Source organism: Schistosoma mansoni, chromosome 5, assembly GCF_000237925.1.
Source record: "Schistosoma mansoni strain Puerto Rico chromosome 5, complete genome".
In the NCBI taxonomy this organism is placed as follows: domain Eukaryota; kingdom Metazoa; phylum Platyhelminthes; class Trematoda; order Strigeidida; family Schistosomatidae; genus Schistosoma; species Schistosoma mansoni.
In genome coordinates, this window is record NC_031499.1 from 1272507 (window position 1) to 1293930 (window position 21424).

The window sequence follows — 21424 nt, forward strand, 5'->3', positions numbered from 1 at the left end:
CCTCCGCCTCCACACCACCACCTCCGCTCTACACGAACACCGAATCGGTACACTCACACTGACGAGTGGAGTGGTGTGTGAGTGTGAGGTAGTTGACTGATGGATTGGTGGATTGTCGTTGTGAGATGGGTGATGGGAAGTGTGTGTCAATGAGGCGATGATGACGGTGATTGTGTGAAGTGAGTATGTGGTGTTGTATGGATGTGATGACGTGAGAGTAGACGATGGTGTGTGTGGTTGTTGTTGTCGTTGCTGTTTAGGTGTGTGGGGACACAGAGTTGTGAATGCGGTGCTCACATGCGACAGACTGACTGTAGGTGTGTGCATTGCCGACGTAGAGTGGGAGGACGGTGAGTATTGTTTGGTCAAAAGCCGTGGCGCCCGATGGGGGGCTCGAACCCCCGACCCTCAGATTAAAAGTCTGATGCTCTACCGACTGAGCTAACCGGGCTCGACTGGTGGGCGCCGCTTGTCACCCTCATCAAAACAACCTCACACCACACACATGCACACTCACTCAGACAACACCATCTCAATCATCATACACCCTACAACAAACACCACTTCACACTCCACACTCCACGCTCTCACACCATCGCACGAACACACACAACCAGTCAGTCAATCATGCATACATGGAGACACGTCTCTGTGCACACAAACACACACACACACACAACACACACTTGCTTCTCCATTGTGAATCTATCTCGAACTACTCCGACCAACATTCAGTGTGAGGAGATGTGTCACCAGCACAAAGTGCCACCTACAGACTGTTCCATTGCAGCCATACAGGGTGCACGTCACACTGTCTAACCGTATCTGTCGATCCACGACCACCTGTCTGTCTGCACCTCTGATTGTTGGTCTGTCAGTGTGTCAATGTGCGTGTGTGCGTGTGTGTAGCCATTCAGTTCTCCATTTGTCGGAGTGTCGGTCTGTTTGCCATCCGAATACTGGACTGTTGTGATTATCGCCGTCCAATCTCTTCTCCCTATCGTTCTTCTTCCTTTTCCTATCCTCCACTTACACTTCCTCTTACTCCTCACAATACTGATATCACTACTACTCCTACCGCTGCTCCCACTATTCCCACTCTTACTGATCTTCCTCTCCGACACCTACAAATCCTTCAAATCCTCCTTCTCCCAATACTACTACTAATACTAACATCATTGTGACTGATATTAAACATTATTAATCATATTCCTACTACCATTACTACTATTTCTACTTATACTAACATTACCTATCCTCCTTCTCCGTCTCCTCATTCTCCTCCTTCTCCGAATAATTTTACGACGACTACTACTAATTTTACTACCACTACTACTCATCCTCCTCCTCCGCCTCCACAACCACCACCTCCGCTCTACACGAACACCGAATCGGTACACTCACATTGACGAGTGGAGTGGTGTGTGAGTGTGAGGTAGTTGACTGATGGATTGGTGGATTGTCGTTGTGAGATGGGTGATGGGAAGTGTGTGTCAATGAGGCGATGATGACGGTGATTGTGTGAAGTGAGTATGTGGTGTTGTATGGATGTGATGACGTGAGAGTAGACGATGGTGTGTGTGGTTGTTGTTGTCGTTGCTGTTTAGGTGTGTGGGGACACAGAGTTGTGAATGCGGTGCTCACATGCGACAGACTGACTGTAGGTGTGTGCATTGCCGACGTAGAGTGGGAGGACGGTGAGTATTGTTTGGTCAAAAGCCGTGGCGCCCGATGGGGGGCTCGAACCCCCGACCCTCAGATTAAAAGTCTGATGCTCTACCGACTGAGCTAACCGGGCTCGACTGGTGGGCGCCGCTTGTCACCCTCATCAAAACAACCTCACACCACACACATGCACACTCACTCAGACAACACCATCTCAATCATCATACACCCTACAACAAACACCACTTCACACTCCACACTCCACGCTCTCACACCATCGCACGAACACACACAACCAGTCAGTCAATCATGCATACATGGAGACACGTCTCTGTGCACACACACACACACACACACACAACACACACTTGCTTCTCCATTGTGAATCTATCTCGAACTACTCCGACCAACATTCAGTGTGAGGAGATGTGTCACCAGCACAAAGTGCCACCTACAGACTGTTCCATTGCAGCCATACAGGGTGCACGTCACACTGTCTAACCGTATCTGTCGATCCACGACCACCTGTCTGTCTGCACCTCTGATTGTTGGTCTGTCAGTGTGTCAATGTGCGTGTGTGCGTGTGTGTAGCCATTCGGTTCTCCATTTGTCGGAGTGTCGGTCTGTTTGCCATCCGAATACTGGACTGTTGTGATTATCGCCGTCCAATCTCTTCTCCCTATCGTTCTTCTTCCTTTTCCTATCCTCCACTTACACTTCCTCTTACTCCTCACAATACTGATATCACTACTACTCCTACCGCTGCTCCCACTATTCCCACTCTTACTGATCTTCCTCTCCGACACCTACAAATCCTTCAAATCCTCCTTCTCCCAATACTACTACTAATACTAACATCATTGTGACTGATATTAAACATTATTAATCATATTCCTACTACCATTACTACTATTTCTACTTATACTAACATTACCTATCCTCCTTCTCCGTCTCCTCATTCTCCTCCTTCTCCGAATAATTTTACGACGACTACTACTAATTTTACTACCACTACTACTCATCCTCCTCCTCCGCCTCCACAACCACCACCTCCGCTCTACACGAACACCGAATCGGTACACTCACATTGACGAGTGGAGTGGTGTGTGAGTGTGAGGTAGTCGACTGATGGATTGGTGGATTGTCGTTGTGAGATGGGTGATGGGAAGTGTGTGTCAATGAGGCGATGATGACGGTGATTGTGTGAAGTGAGTATGTGGTGTTGTATGGATGTGATGACGTGAGAGTAGACGATGGTGTGTGTGGTTGTTGTTGTCGTTGCTGTTTAGGTGTGTGGGGACACAGAGTTGTGAATGCGGTGCTCACATGCGACAGACTGACTGTAGGTGTGTGCATTGCCGACGTAGAGTGGGAGGACGGTGAGTATTGTTTGGTCAAAAGCCGTGGCGCCCGATGGGGGGCTCGAACCCCCGACCCTCAGATTAAAAGTCTGATGCTCTACCGACTGAGCTAACCGGGCTCGACTGGTGGGCGCCGCTTGTCACCCTCATCAAAACAACCTCACACCACACACATGCACACTCACTCAGACAACACCATCTCAATCATCATACACCCTACAACAAACACCACTTCACACTCCACACTCCACGCTCTCACACCATCGCACGAACACACACAACCAGTCAGTCAATCATGCACACATGGAGACACGTCTCTGTGCACACACACACACACACTCACACAACACACACTTGCTTCTCCATTGTGAATCTATCTCGAACTACTCCGACCAACATTCAGTGTGAGGAGATGTGTCACCAGCACAAAGTGCCACCTACAGACTGTTCCATTGCAGCCATACAGGGTGCACGTCACACTGTCTAACCGTATCTGTCGATCCACGACCACCTGTCTGTCTGCACCTCTGATTGTTGGTCTGTCAGTGTGTCAGTGTGCGTGTGTGCGTGTGTGTAGCGATTCGGTTCTCCATTTGTCGGAGTTTCGGTCAGTATCACAGCTCATATACAAATCAAGTGACTTATGCGGCCCTTATTTATTCGATGCCCCTTTGTACCAAAATTTATGTGTTCAAATACATGAATAAATACTTTAGAATAAAGACATAGTGTTTTATGTATTCTAATTCACTTTACATTTTCTAAACTGAAGGGAATATTTACAGACATTTTGTTAAAGAGCGAAATATCAAATAACAACGTACGATTAATGAAAAATTGAAAATCACTTATTTTAAAATACTTTTGTTACAATCAAATCAGACATGATTTAAATTGTAGGGGTAGTGAAATGTCACTGAGCACCAGTGAGATCATCTGGCAGTTGGGTCACTGAATATCGAACAAATCCTCGATCTCTGTTTATGTCAAGGACAACCAACGTGCACCAGTTAATCATACACCATGGACTGGCCCATACGGTGGTGGTCTCACTGTCTTCTTTGTACTCATTCTTACCAATATATTTACGTATTAACGTTCTTTGTATCGTACGGTCTTCAAAGCAGCCATGGTAGTTTGATACATTGATGGCGTAATCCACTATAGGTGCTGACCGCGAGGTGTGACTTCGAAGTTAGCTGATTTGTCACACCATTCCCGTCTAACTCGAGTAGGCCCCCAGTCATTCGATATAGATCATCAATGTTGATGGTCTACAAAATAAATGACCGTAGATTTCATCAACTCATTGGTCTACTAAAAGTGAGCATTGTTCATTAAACGAAATTTGTACAAACAGATTTCCACATAATTCTTTTGAAGTTATTAGTTATCTGAACTACAATCATAACAATATAAACAATATAAACAGAGATGGATGCCGGCTAGCAACCAATGCAAAAAATATGTTACAAATTATCAAGTAAATGTTAGCCAGTTGCAAATAAATCTCTCAATTTGGCTTAATAAGGGTACTTTTAGTTGTAATTACCCATTCTGGTGGGGTTATGTCAAAAAATAATCGATGACATTATGATTATCATGAACAACTGATAGCTATTCTTGAATGTCTACTCCAAAAGTAAGACGATGAGTGAGGGATAATTGAGGGTTTGGGTTTCGACTAAAAAATGAATACAAGGATATGAACATGCATACTATGAATGTCGTTCTTTCGGTGTTTGTAGCAATATTGTTCTCTTTCTGACTGTTACTCAGTTTGCATGCCATTTTGGCTAACTGTATCTCACCCTTAATGTATGTATGCATGCATATGTCAATTTACTTCTTTATCAGTCTATCTATCTAGATTTCATTGTCTTCTTCTCTCCATTTCACAATTTTCTCCGTTCAACTCTATCTTACCTACTGTATGGATGGCTGACTGTCTAACCGGATAATTCCAGAACCTGTATAAACCACGCCATCATCTCAAATTAATATACACATATTGAAACAGTTAATTAAAATTCCCAAACTGTGATTCACTGACTGACTACATCATAATTCATTTGCATCATAAGTAAAACTTCGGAAGAGTACATGGAATTCATTTCCCATATAAATATATCCTGTTGTTTTCACGTAAGTTTTCCACATTGTTAAAATCCAGAAGGGATGAGCTTGCGAGAATCCAAGCATAAGCCTTTCTGTGTAAAGTCTACATTGCTATTTGCATCACAGCATTTGAAATGGTAAAATACATTACGACCCCTTTCTTCCATTATTTATATGCAATTCTCTATGTTAGTGATAGATTAATTGAGAAGGTAAATTGTTACCAGACGGCTATAAAATCCGTTTAACAAATTTATTTTCGTCTACTCTTAAAAATGTTACGAGTCCCGTCACTTTAAATCAAGTCCTGAGCAGATGACTTTTCTACCAACCATCATTGAGCTTGTCTTGTTTTGTATCCGCACTCATAAACCCTTACAAACTTATTTAGAAATCCGTTATAAAGTAGTGTTTTTTTTCTCCATTTTCCTCTCACAATATCCTCGGGAGATTTAAGTCTTATTATTATCTTACGGCATTTGACATGACTTGTTTTGGAGCTAGGGCAGTGTATATATTTTCCAGTTAATAAATCCTTTTAAAATAGATTTCCTTTAATAGAAGTATCCGACGTTTTAAAGAGGGGGAGATCGATAAATCCCAAAGTATTTTCCTCTTCTTATTGCCAAGTGAACCAATATTTAAAAGTATCCTATCAAAGTTTTTCAGAAGCATATGTCTAATATCTCTTTTATTGTACAATAAGCAAGTTATTTGCAATGATAATGGTAATATTTAAGCCAATGCAACATAACCTATTTATGCCAACAATCTTATTCTGATAAATAAATATTGGCCAAGGAGAGATTCTACAGCAACTTTGTTTATCTACAAAATATGCTTTTAAATATAATATCTCAGGAATGGCTTCTTCAACCTCTCTACTGAAACTGATGAATCTATTTTCCGTTTAATAGTTCCTCGCATATGTAACTAACTACATCTTTGGACATTAATATTATGATTAAAGTAAAAATAAATTTTTTTGAGCAAAGTCGTGATAACAACTGATGGGGAATAATATGGTTGCCAAAAGATCGAGATTTGCCATCGAAGATAAGCAGGATACGCCTTCTGGGATTATATGGTTAAGTTTATGAACACCCCCAGACGTTAGAATCTTCAAGAACAGTTCCCGGTCATGGTTCTGTTAAAGTAAATGAGACACTTATGGTTTCCGTTTTCTGCCAAGTGAAATACATCAAAGTGCAGTGTCGGAAGACCCTCTCTTTTAGAGAAGACAATGAAATTTCCATCCACTGCATCCGAACATCATTTCGCCTAGAAGTCAAGAGTTCATGTGCGAGATCGTTAGGTCCTGGGATCATGTATGCGCGCGGCTGAGGAGTCCCATGCTGGGACGAAACGCCATCCAGTGCTTCCAGGTTTCCCATGGTGGTCTACTTTTGACTGACTAATGAATTTAACTATAAAATTCTAGTTCAACGATTATTTACTACTTGTTATTAGTAAGTAGTTTAGGTAAACTCGACTATTTTGTAGGCTTACATCCTGTTTCTTAAGATATTCCTTCAACCCCATGTACCAATTAAACCAGTTTACATAGGTCCATATTAGTGTGCCACTTGAAAATGCATTTCTTCTCACCAATGAACGTTTCTGTGCCTTTCGGCCTTTGGAAAGTTATTAATCCCGGACAAATTAGCCATTCTCAGAAAGCAGCCCTTAATTCATATACGATTCTGCTAACATTTTCGATTGACAGTTTTATGATGCATTTTCCATTCTTATCTACACCTAGACCATTCATACGATGTTTTAATCAAATAAAACCGAGTCACCTGAGTGTTATCATATCAAAATTACTACAGGGATCTAAAGCATCATGTAATGAATATTTCCCTTATGAAGATACTTACATTCGGCACTTTGTCTACGGTCAAGTGTAACCTGATCATCAGTTAGGATACACACAAACGATATGCAAACTTAGTGTGAGGAAATGTAATCTATCCTTTTGTTTGGCTAAAAACTGTTTTATAAGACTATAATGCCTCAATTAAGTTCGAGGAATGACTATAAAACACATCTGACACACAAATACAGACTTTCGTACCCTGAGAATGTGACTTATATATTCGATGTCATCAGAAAGATTATTTTCAGATAATTTCCAATTAAGCTCCTAACTGAATATATGAGAAGTAATTGGCATTTTGGACTCGCGAATAAACTGCTTACTTAATTTTATTCAGGTATGATGTGTTATTTATTAAAGTGACAAATGCCCAGACTGATTTTCTTCAGATTCATTTAATTGTGTTGATACTCTCGTAACACTAATTCAGACTACAATTTTAATGAAACTAAACCAGCAGTTAACCTGGTGATTGATTTTCTGAAAGAATATGAAAGAAAGGAACTGTTTAGGTTGTCACTGTCGATTTTTTACGAGATATCTGGAATCTAGATGTTGAATACTAATCACTTCTACGAATGATGATCATTGTAAGAATTTGTCTAATGTTCATGCAGCAATTCGGAAGACCATTCCGGTCTCTCACATTCTCCGGACGTTCCATGTACCTATAAAATTGTTACTCTGGTTGTTAGAAGGTGCATCGGCCACATGACTTCCGAAGGAACTCGGCTTTCATCATGAGACGTCATAATTATTCCTTTATCTCCTAGGGCAGAGTTTAAATGGTTTGAATAAATTTTTCTGGTTAGAGTATTTTTAGCGAGTTGGTTTTCTACGGGATGGGGTCGCTAACCCCATGCCCAACCCTCCTGCTTTACCCGGGCCTGGGACCGGCAGTAGCCCCCGGAGGAGCTACAGGCGGAGTTATTTTAAGCTACACTAGTGATTAGTCACTCGGAATAAACTTGTTCAGTGTCCATTTATCTAAGTCTGCATCTTAGTTACTAACTGCAGTGATCAATAATGAACCCAGATTCAAAACAAAGATTATTCCGTTGAATTATCCATAACATCTGTCCAGTATGTAATATCAGAAAATATCATCGCAGGCTTGGATGTAGTTTCATTGTGTACGATGACGAATTAAAATTGGGAAAGATTTATAGGTTAATTAGTCGATTGTTTGAACAATTTCACATGTGGTTCGTGCTAAGACCCAAATTACATGACCATAAACATTAATGAATAATATACTCATCTCTGTAGATATAGGATCTCTTAAAAATGAACATGGAATGTCATTTACAGCTTTGAATCATCGTATTCACATATACTCAGCCAATTGACTGATCCTTTCCCATTCAACTACACGAGGTAGAAACCCTGTAGAGACGGATTATTTGGACTTAATTTATAAACAATTTCTATTATTAGCCATATCTCTCATAATTTTAGTCAATCTATATACAATGCTCGTTATTGACTGTAAAGTTTTGTTTAAATCGTTATGTTTAATTTCTCGTGTTAATACATGTCTTACAGATTATCGTTCAACATAATGATCCTCTCATTTCGTTTTCACAAATGAATGGACGTTCCTAATACGCAGCGTACATTTACAAGCTATTCACTGTAGATACGTATTAGGAAGACTAACAATCGAGATAGCTACTGAGGTCCGAAACCTTGAATATCATCGGTAAGTGAATAAATGAAAACAATAATAATGATCATAATAATAATACATTTTTTTTCAGAAGGGGTTTTGTGGAGATTTCAGTATGTTTCATAGTTAAAATCATGAGTCCCACAACAGGACGAAACGGTCGTCCATTGCTTCCAGGTTTTCCATTGTGGTCTAGCTTCAATTGACTAATGATTTCAACTATGAAAAATATATTTATTTAATGTGAGCAACAGTGTGACCAAGATATTCACTTAAGTTAGAAAAAGCTCAGGCTCAGTATTAAATTGTAGTCTACCCAAAATAAAAAAATTATAACAGTTTCCGGAAAACGTACATATAGATGAATGCAAATAGCCAATAAACATTGAGAAACAATTAGTAACAGTTATAGAATGGGTCCAAAAATAACTCTGACGTCAGAAGGTAGGTGAGAAGTTGTATGCAATCTCAACGAAAATTGACTGGCACACATTTACCTAACCTGATAGGTTTCCAACATTTGACAGATAGTTTAAATACGTGTATATGTATCTTTTCGAATAAACATGTACAGATTGTATGGTGTGGTGCTGTATATAATTACTGAATATATATACATATATATAATTTTACTAAATTCAATAGCGCAGTGCTGTTTTCAATCAGTCATTGTGACTGAGATGAATCATGTTTATACAACTGAAATTGGTCCACATGAACCGTTGATTATTTTGCAAGTTTCACAAACGTGACTAAGCTTACGAAGGTGCTGTTTATAGTTGAAAATGTTTAACTATCTGCTTTATCACAAATCCTGACATGCCAAATTTGGGAGCTGTTGTTTACAATATAGTTGAGGTTCTTCATTTGATAGATTCCATTGAATTTCACGGACTACAGTGTTTTCAATCAGCCGCTTAGCTCAAAATGTAACTGATACTTATACATTCACATTCTAGGGATCATGAGCTTAATCCTCAAAAAACCGTGATCCGGTCATCAATAATCACCTGTAAAAAAAGATTTTAACAAAAATATATTTTCAAATCAATGGACAGAAATTTCAGAATAGAAAGCGTAGAAAGTTCAAGATCATGTTGTCACTGTTAGAGTTGTAAGTAACTATCCATACTGTCATCTACAGCTTAATATTCTATGTAATTGTATGAGTCCAGAAATTAACTCTGACGACGGAAGGCGGGTTACAAACTGATTGGTAGCCTTCTGAATGGATAGTATCTACTTGTGTGTTAGCCACAGTTAAAATGAAGGAACTGTAAAAACCATAAACATAATATTTGAAGTTCAATCTTAAAACCTGAAATTATTAAGAGAAATTAATAGAATAACAATTATCAGAAGGAGTTTTTTGTGGAGATTTAGTATTTTCATAGTTGAAAGCGTGAGTCAATTGAAGCTAGACCACCAGGGAAGACCTGGAAGCACTGGACGGCCGTTTCGTCCTATTGGTTGGAGTTAGACATAAACAGCATCGGGTGCCGGCTCAGTGGTCTATCGGTTAAGTGCTTTGGCGCTTTCAACTATGAGAATAACAATTATCTTCGAAGTATCCGACGTTGTAAATGATGAAATTAGCAAACCAAGAAATTATCATTAGTAATACGGAGGTTATGGCACTTGGAATTGTTCTGTTACATTTAGGATTATCTCACACATATGTAGGAATAATGAAACAAACTGATTGTTTGATAGTAAATAAAAAAACAAATTTGAAGGGAATTCTTGACCAGACTATTTTAAAGTATTGGCCATAAACGACTTTTAGCCAATCAGGAAACAGTATTCAATCATAACAGAATCTGGAATATAACAGTAGGTAAATTACTGTGATGGTTTAGTTAACTTAGTTAACTGAAACCTGGTCCACTACTCACCGTAAACTCGAAACAATGGGTGATAAAGAATCTCATCCATATGACTAAGAAAATCTGTCTTAAGAGTCTTTATTTACTTATTTATTTAGACAAACAAACGTTGGTACAATGAGGCGCCAAGTATATATGCGCCATACTTCGTCATTCTATGTGTGTGAGGACTGGAATACTGCCCGGGTACCTAAACGGAGGTATATATATACTTTCTTATTTTTAACTGTTTTTGGCCAGGTGATAAGACTAGCTGTTCGGCACACAGGAGTAGGTGCATGACAGCCCGACCTAACACATGACTGGAACTGAACTATTCTCTCTAACAAATGACTAAGGTTGACCTATAATTAACTTTACAAATTTGAAGATACAGAATATAGAAGGTATATTTTCTTTATATAAGAACATGTCTTGTATACAGCCTATTAGATGGCCCTAATGACCTTTGACCTTATTTTACTGCACCGATTAGATTCTATTCGATGTATATGACATGACAAACACAACACTTAAGTGATGGAGCTAGTTTACTCAAAGCAATAATTAACGAGACAAACAAAATCATGTTTGATCAATGATCATTCAAAATATAACTTATCATGACAGCTATGCGAGGTAGATTATTTTGCACGGATTATCTATCGAGAACTAAGAAGTAAAACAGTTTTAATTCACGGTACATTTGTCTCAGAACCGAATACTGAGCCAGGCTTATTTTTATACTCTTGCTAGTGACTAACAAGTTTTTATTCATTTATTTATTTGGACACATAAATATTGGTATAAAGGGGAACGAGATATATATGCGCCACACAAAAAATTGTCATTTCATTTAATTGTGTGAGGGCTATGATAATGCCCGGGTGCCCAGACCAAAGCAGGTAGTTTTCTTAGGGGGTCACAATCGGAGCCTTTGATCTAAAGATCTGATCCACAAGGCAGTGGAGTATCGTGAGGAGATGCAGTCCCATGGTAGCCAATGACCAACGATTGGTTCATATTCCATTTGTTCCCTCAGGATACTGGAACCCATGTGTACCATTGGTTTGGAGTGAGGGTTTTCTAACTCCCTTAGTTGGACCCTCCTTGTCCACCAACCCGGTTAAAGCTTCGCACATTTGCTTTTTGTCCTCTCGATTTCGTAAACAACACCCCTGCCACAAGAAGGCGGTGAGTAGGACTTCCTTGACAGAAACTGTGTACGCGTGGTCGTGTGAGAACATTTCGAGAGAGAGGGTGGGCCCTTCGCACTCTCGGCCGTACCATGGCATTTGGCTAGTTAATAGACACAAAAAAAAGTCATTCTATGCATAATTATATGACCAAACAGTAATATCGATTTCCTCCTGAGAGAATACGTAGAAATAAGTACGATTTGAGATACATTATGTATAATGATCCATTAGCAATAAATAAAATATAACACTTTTCCATTTACCTTCACCCTTTAAACACCAATTATCTATGATGAATAAATACCTCATTAATTAATGAAATGTGTATTCATTGGCATATCTACACAATTGCATCACATTCTTAGACTGAAATCACATATTTATGTTACAATTCAATGAATTTCATAATAATATGATAAAGGCTTTAGGTTAGGGTTACATATAGCTTAATGATTTGTCATATAATTAACCTTCTAGTTTATTATAAATAGAATGATCGATATATATATATATATAATGCTGGTTTATCAAAGTATTGGCAAGAGTTATAGGTGTCCGATAACATACTAATGGAGAAAAAGTTTGATTGAATACTCATGATTGATTATTGAACAATGGTTATTGATAACATTTAATCAATAGTACACATTTACAAAAAGGTATAACCTATACGAAATCCTACTCATCGCCTCGTGGCGGGGGTGTTGTTTACGAAATTGAGAGGACAGAAAGCGAATGTCTGGCGCTTTAACCATGCCTGTCGACACGGGAAGTCCATCTAAGGGAGTTGGAAAATCCTCATTCCAAACCAATGGTGTACATGGGCTCCAGTATCCTGAGGAAACAAATGGAATATGAACCAATCGTTGGTCATTGGCTACCATGGGACTGCATCTCCTCACGAAGCTCCACTGCCTTATGGATCAGACTTTAAAGTTGAAAGCTCCGGTTGTGACCCCCTAAGAAAACCACCTGCTTCGCTCTGAGCACCCAGGCAGTATTACAGCCCTCACACAAATCTCATTTGATTTGTATGGTGCATATATATCTAGTTCCCCTTTATACCAATATTTATGTGCTTAAATAAATAAATACGAAAATGATAAGATAACTTCAACATTTATCACAAGTACAGAACTTACTAATCCTTTTAGATTCTATAATGAAACGAAAGTCCATGATGTAAACTGAGAACTAAGAAGATATGTTCATATGAGGAACCTCTCTCTCTTCATTAAATCAGAAAAAACAGGATGTATTTCAATGTAATTTTCTGTAGATAATCTTCATTTACTAAATGAATGAGTTATGATAGTAATATTATGTTAACAATTAAATTGTGAAAAGGAATACATTGAATCATGAATGCGTACTGCTGAGGAGTTTCACAATACAACGAAACAGTCGTCCAGTGCTTCCATAATGTTCTCACTTCAATTTATTCATGATCTCAATTTCCATAACCCCCCCCCCTTCTAATAATATTCAAATGTATTAATGAAAACAAAAAATAGACTTTTTTTTCTTAACAAGCATATTTGTTTCTAAATAATGAATAATTCACTTTTCAAGTTTATCCATGTTTTTTTTTGATTACGTCAAATCTACGACTTATTCAGACAAATTGATCGATTAAACTAGATAGATATATATATATGTATGTAGCAAAGTTATTTCTATTAAAAAAACCATTCGTATGAACAGCACGATGATTACTTCGACCTTGAACATGTTTGTTAACTAATGACAGACAAATCTATCTATTTACTACATGAAAAGAAAGCCTGTTTGTATACGCTCTCTCTCTCTCTTTATAGTCTGTCCTTTATAATATTAGTTACCCCGGGTTTCGATCGCTAGAACTAGTACGAATTCTATACGCTCTCTGACCTAAACATTAAAGACTATTAGAAAGACTAGACAGACAGGTCTTGTATATATATGTGTATATAGATATATATATATAATATTGATTGTAATTTTTTAGGTCGTCACAGTTTATAATAATTATCTGCCCTTATAATATTAAAATAGGCTAAAAGGATTTTATATAGATTTTTCAATTGACGACGGGATTCAATTTTATACAATTAAGATAACTTATTTGGTAGGTGACAATTATTGACATTTATATTGATTTATGTACATATTTAGTTGTTTTTTTATTTTCTTAAATATTATCCGGTATCAACTGTCAATATTTTTAGTTTTATTTACATTTGTATACTTTGAATTTAGTCAATTATGTATATCAGATGTTTTGTCCATTTTGTCCATTCATGTAACTAGGGTTACTGGATAAAGTAAAAATTCTGTAACACAATTGATTATGCATCAAAAGGAGACTAAGACTAAGTTAAAACTAGAAATATGTTACAACATTGGTTTTGACCTGACGTTGTTTTTGCGATCGGTAGGTACACTTAGATTATTTCCATTTGATGGAGAGAAAAGCATTGATAATACGGAGATACATACCTCCATAATCTGTGAAAACATATTGGAAAGTCATAGGGTTATCACTCTCCAACTACTTATAATTATTAATGTATCCAAGTGAAAGTTGTCTCATATCTCATTTATCCATTCTAGGCGATAATAATTTTACCGTTAGAAATTGGCTCTATTACATTCACTTTAACATTTTACCTATACTGTGAAAAATTAAGGTTTTCTTTATAACGGTCATGGAGACAAGTAATCGTCTACTATATTGAGTGAAGAGTTGTAAGCTATTCGGACTCAGTGGGACCTATCAATTTATGTTAGATTTTATTTACACGTATATTATTGTGAGATGTTTCAAAGGATCATTTCAATCCGGAGTATAAACAAACATGAGTTCTTGTAATGGTAGGCCGTCTCATTGTTTTGTCGGAGTTATTTGACAATATATAAATCTGTTTTATTTAGGTAAATAATATAGTTTATATTTTTCATAGTTGGAATCATGAGTCAATTGAAGCTAGACCACCATGGAAAACCTGGAAGCACTGGATGGCCATCTCGTCCTATTTTGGGACTCTTCAGCACTGTGCATCCACGATCCCGCCTCACGAGATTCGAACCCAGGACCTACCAGTCTCGTGCCAGAGCACTTAACCGATAGACCACTGGTGATCTAGCTTCAATTGACTAATGATTTCAACTATGAAAAATACTGAAATCTCCACAAAACCCCTTCTGAATATAGTTTATAATTATTTTTAAACATTTCCATATCCTTCTTATACACTGTTGGATTTAAAAACAGAAACACAGTGGATTTACTTTTTTCTATGTAGAATTAGTTTGTCACCGAGCACCATAAAGTATTGTAATGAGTGGCTTCTCGTCTTGTTTTTAATTCCTTACTCGGATATACGTAAATCAAATCACTGATTTATCTGTTGTGTAAAGTCTTTTAGTCAATATCGGTTTATTTGAAGATTCGGGACCAATATTCACCAGATGAACGAATTGTTTACTTTTTTGTTTTTCTATCTGGGTGGGTGACAAAAGGTATTCTATTCGTTTGTCTGTATTTTATTGAATCTTTAAAAAATACCATTCACTTTTCAGACTCAACTCCCTCCTCCCAGTCAATAACGTTAGTTTTAACTTGGAGGGGTTATCAGGAAATTAGTCAATTTTTTAGGCTCTATTCGTAGCACTGGACAGTTACTTCATTATTGTATGCGACTCCTCAGCGGTGCTCGCCCTCAAAGCCTCCAGGAACCGAACCCAGGGTTTTCAGGTCTCGAGGTGAACCAACCTCCTCAAAAGCCTCTTCGACCAAATCACAATAATCAGTTGACAAGGGACGTACTTCAAAACGTTCCTGAAGCTCTAATTTAAGGTCATGACTAGTGGAGTTTAAACACCTCTGGAGTAAAACAGCTGTTGCTGGTGGCATTAAGTGTTTGTTGAGCTAAATCTCTGATTGACTGAAGCTGGAATTGTAATACTGAAAGCCAATCTAGTGGTTCTAATAGTCAGGGGGTCACAGTGATACCTGGTTTAGGTTCCTGATAGAATCGCGTGTGCACGATGCCAATGAGTCCCATACTAGGAAGAAATGGCTGTCTATTGCTCCCTGAATTTCATTGGTACCTCCAAACGAGCTCTGTCTGTGATGAATAGCGTTACTTTCATTTATTTTGATGCTTTCCCGTTCATTCCTATCGAATCACACTTTATGTGATGCTATGACTCGATGCCGTTTAAAAGGATTCCATCTTGAGTGAAATTTCACATTGATGTGTATATCTTATGCTGAGATTTCTGTAGTGTGTTGGAAATGCGGTATTGATAAAAGCGACTCATATTATTGTTATCGTGTACTATGGACATAAAACTGACGTTGTTTGATTAGAATTTATCTGAGACACATTAATATGGTTCTACTTTTAATATACGTTCCCCTTCAGTTGAGATTTTTGAGGTGAATTAAGGGTTATCACACTCCGTTTGACTGTTAATTTCAATCATACAGTACAAACAATTCTTAATGCTGAAAGAGTATTTCTTGTTTCCATTCACCCCTACTGTGAGTTTTATGTTAACATGAATATTTGGTCAAATGTAACAAGCAAAAGTTCAAATTCTCAGCCTGGCAAATAGAGTTTTCATGACTATTTAAAAGTCCACAATGGTTTTTTAGCTCTAATTCTAAATGGTTACTTTCGAATAAAAAAGACCACGATGAATTTCTTACACTGTTCGGTTAGTGACTTGTATCTCTAAATAAATGCCAATCTAACATTTTAGCTTATTGGGTTGGATGATTGTGTTTGTCTTCCTCACAGTTTAGTTGTAACATTTAAATTTAAACAGATAGTTATGATGAGGTTAGTCAGGTATTACCAGTTAATTGGTTCTGCTTCTTGTAGACATCACACTTGTGTCTTAGTGATCTTAACACTCGACCATCATTTAGCGAACAACAGATTCGATCCCATCTTCATATACTTACGGTTTGGACAACCAGGTAGTATCACTAACCCTAACGCATTCAGTATAAATCAAAACGAGATACATATATAATGATTCTAAACTTGTTGTAAAGTGAACACCTTATTTTATGCGCTTCGAACACTCTGATCGCACGTTTACTTGTTAAGACGTTATGTATGAAAAATAAAAGGTCAAGTGGATAAATCAAAAGTTAAGCCGATAATAAATCAGTTATACTAAGGTACGTTAAGAGTAAGGATAAAATGTTTTTGGGCACACAAATGGGGCTTCAGTTTTCGTATAGTCAAGGCTTCAATAAACCATAATATACGTCCTTGAAAACTTTCGTGCATAACTATCCTGTGATCCTTTTGACCATTGGCATTCATGTATTTGTAGCTATTTCGGTATGTATTCACCCACCCTTACTTGCAGCTCACGATTGCTCCCCCCTTTGTATGTGTACCGAAACATACATGTAGAGTCATAGACGCAATGGGATGTGACACAATCGCCTACATGTTGATTGGGCTCGTACTGAAACACAGACCTTAATTTTTCTACAATGAGTTGGGCTGCATGCAATGTCTTACTGATAACTAGTTTGAGTCTTTATTTCAACGTGAGACTATTTGAGTCGCCTCTGAATGGTAGGGCAATATAGACTCTTTTTTGAGTGTCTAAAAAGATAAAAATGACGATGCCAACAATGGGAGAAAAATAAAATAAGAGATAAAAAAATGAGTGAAAGCAAAGGTTGAAAAGATAAGGAATGAATATCCAAACCTTGCTACAAATGATCTTGAAGGATATCTCCAGTATAATCAATGAGTATAGTGAACTTTCTTTTTAGTTTGGGTTGCCTCTAATGCTATAGGTGTTCACACAGTGGAACTTCAGCAAAATAAGTTACAAAATATCTGAGTGGAGAAACAAAACAAGGATCTTTAAATACATGAATATATTATGAAGATCGTCTCTGGAATCAATAATTCCTCATGTTTTCTACTTTAAGCGGCATTAATTGTAGGGATAAATGATTATTTGATAACCCAACTGTTTTGTTCATCTAAACTCGAAAGACAGAATTATGCTATTTTTGAATAGTTTACCTGATTTTTTAGAACTAATTCATTGTTGCCTTTTGCTAGATATCTAAAGTGTTAAGGACACTGATTGTTAGTCATTAACCTACTTTTATTTTATGATAGCATTGATCTTTTATCAATCATAAAACATTGTATAATACTGGTCTATCGGTTAAGTGCTCTGGCGCGAAACTGGTAGGTCCTGGGTTCGAATCTCGAGAGTGCGGGATCGTGGATGCGCACTGCTGAGGAGTCCTACAATAGGACGAAACGACTGTCCAATGCTTCCAGGTTTTCCATGGTGGTCTAGCTTCAATTGACTCATGATTTCAACTATGAAAATAATGAAATCTCCGCAAAACCCCTTCTGATCTATAAAATTGTATTGTTCATTTTAATCCCTTACTTAAAAATGTGTATCTCATTAAAGACATGAGTGACAAACGGTTAGATGTGAGTCTCACGTTCTGTATCTATAACATGAGCCTTAGTAGTTTTAATCGCTGAAAAATTCCCATCATATTAAAACACTATAAATGAAGAATATTCTTTTCTCTTCAATCATATTATCCAAGTTAATAACCCCCCCCCCAAAAAAAAAGTACCCAGGTTTAGGGTAAAGGACATCATTTAAAATTAAAACATGTGAATTATAGATTGTTTGTGATATTAAATAAAATCGTTAATGTTGGGATGACTAATATGAACTATTGACTGGAATAAGTTTATACTTTATAAATGAAATTGTGAAATGAATAATCATAATAAATATTGTTGACATGGGGTTACAAAGAGAGAAATCATGTAACATGTACAATAATATGAATTGGATATGAATTAATAAATAGGGGTGGGTGTTGAATAGATTTCTCAAAAAGGTTAGTAAGTGTAATAATAATAATAATAACAATAATGACAATGGTAAGATGTGTGGATAAGGTATGTTTAAGATATAAAAATGAACATTGATCAACTTAAGTCACCATTTCATAAAATTGATTATTAACTAGTTAGGCCCGAAGTTAGTCAGGGTTAAAGGAGCGGCTGAACATATTTCTTTTGGATGCAAAGCTCTGGATTTTTGATTCGAATAGCAATTATTTCAGCTGTTTGCAGGATTCTCAACATAAGAAATCCTTAACCGTGAACAAAAAGCCTCTGTATATAAGCTTACAATTCAGAGGCGATGCACCTAGTGAAATGCTAAGACTAAAGTTACCCAGATCAGTCCAAAGAATTTTTAATCCAGGTAAACTACAATTAATGGTTTCCACACGTCCAATGATCATTCCGAGGTTAAAAGATAAATTGCAAGTTATATTGGCAGATGTTCTAGGAATTTGTATATTCGGGCTCGTGAACATCTCCCAGTGTGGTTAAGCAAAGGTGTAGTTAAAACTGTTAACAGCTCCATTTTAGTTCATTTAATTCAAACGGGACATAGAGCCAACATGGAGCAATCTTTCACAATAATATATCGTGTTAACAGCAGTCTACTTAATTCCATCAGACTGAGAATCCTGCAGACGGCTGAAGCAATTGCTATTCGGATCAAAAATCCAGAGCTTTGCATCTGAAAGAAATATGTTCAGCCGTTCCTTTTCCCCTGACCAACTTCGGGCCTAACTAGTGAATAATCAATTTCGTGATATGGTGACGTAAGTTTTAGCCTTTTGGTTTCAACGGTACACTATTCATTTTGATCAGATCGATTACTTTAACGGAATTTATCGGCTAAAGGCATTAATAAATGCATCTGTGTTCCGAGAATTGTAGTAGAGAGAAAATATGTTATATCTACCAAGGCTTATTTTTAAGTTACTTATTACGTCTGAATATCTATTTTCAGGAAGCTTCCTACAGAAATGACTAGTCTGTGAGAAAGTAAGCTAGACCAACTTAAGGACTAACAACCAAACAGTTTATTACTAAAGCAGTCAACTTCAATCATCGGTGTAAGTAAATAAGCTGATCAGCAAATGTTTCATTTAGTCAAGTTACTGACATCTAACTTGTTTCGTAGTGGTTTAGGTATGTTAGTTCAAATAATTGAACACACGTTTTTTTCTTGAGAGAAAGAAAATTCGGTTTCTGGCAAGACTGGGATCACCAGAATTCTTCTTGTGAAAATTTAACCATGATTTCATTGCCATATACCTATCTAACCTTGCAATTAGCACTAGGCCATCTAGCTTGATTTCTTCGAATAACTTAATCAGTCTTAAGTTTCTATTTTTCATTTTGAATTTATGCCGTCAAATAAATTCAACTAGATAACCTATTCTTTGATTTGTGCACATATTCTTTCTCAGAAGGGGTTTTTGTGGAGATTTAGTATTTGCATAGTTGAAAGCATGAGTCAATTGAAGCTAAACCACCAAGGAAAACCTGGAAGCACCCAGGTCCTAGGTTCGAATCTCGCGAGGCGAGGTCGCGGATGCGCACCATTGAGGAGTCCCGCAATAGGATGAAACGGCCGTCCAGTGCTTCCACGTTTTCCTTGGTGGTCTAGCTTCAATTGACTCTTGCTTTCAACTATATATTCTTTCTAGCCAAATTTGTTGAAGTACCCATTCTTATAAATGAATAATACATGGATATAGTGGGTTAATTTCAAATCATCATTGTCAATTATCTCAACTCAACGTTTTATTGATCCATATCAATCAGGCAATAGAAATTCAGTTTCTATCTGTGACTTGCATTCTCTCTCTCGCTTTCTCTTACCTCTGTGTGTATGTGTATGGATATATTGACAATCATAGTAGTTAATATGTGATTGTAATGTGAGTGTTTCAACAAAACCAATCAATAAGATTTATAATATTGATGTCTACACACACACACATACACAAATGACTCTAAATGTATTGTGAACAAAAGTCAGTCTCAAAAAAATCATGAAAATAGTTGAAGAATCATAAATATGTGTAGTGGCTTTTTTTTTTGAAGTGTCACCTATTCATGGTAGATGTCTTTACCAAGGTGATTAGTAGGTAGATGATAAAAGAGATTATAAGAAATTGATCGCTTTCATCTGTTTAAACAACCATTAGTTTAAGAAACTACAATGATTTCAAATAATAACAAGATTCGTTCTCATGTAATAAGTTCACTAGTTTCTATAACTGGCTAAGATTTTTCATCAAAGAATGAATGATACTGAATTAAATGAGTGCGTTGGTAACACTGTGATTTAAATTGTGTCCATTTCTAGATGTCAATCTAGAGGTTCATTAACACAACGGCACTGTATTCAATCTAAAAGAAAATAAACAAAGATGGATAGTAGCTAACAGTGGAATCCAGGACGCGCGTTTCGTCCTATTTGGGACTCGTCAACTGGATGTACCTGCATCTCAGAGTTGATGTTCATTCTGGGACTCGAACCCAGTACCTTTCGCTTCAAACGCCGTTGCGTTATCCACTCAGCTACTGAGTCATGATAGCCACTTGCTTATGCAATGGTGAGAACATTGAATTGCACAAAAATTGGTAGCAACAATAACTCCCAAAAAGAAAAATAAACCCTTATTAAGAGAATACATCCCGGAGTGGTTATAACCCCCATAGTTAGTAAACCAACATTATGGGATTTGATTTGCTAACTTTTTACCGTTTTAATTGTTCGTTTTTCTTTTCTTT

General features: G+C 37.3%; 2 non-coding genes across 2 annotated transcripts; both read right to left on the reverse strand.

Moving 5' to 3' along the window:
- Positions 1 to 3073: 3073 nt before the first annotated feature.
- Smp_tRNA_01483_Lys_TTT.1.1 lies at positions 3074 to 3145 on the reverse strand. Its single transcript has one exon. It is a non-coding gene (tRNA).
- Positions 3146 to 21151: 18006 nt separating this feature from the next.
- Positions 21152 to 21218, reverse strand: Smp_tRNA_01156_Pseudo_TTG.1.1. Its single transcript has one exon. It is a non-coding gene (tRNA).
- Between the last annotated feature and the right edge of the window lie 206 nt (positions 21219 to 21424).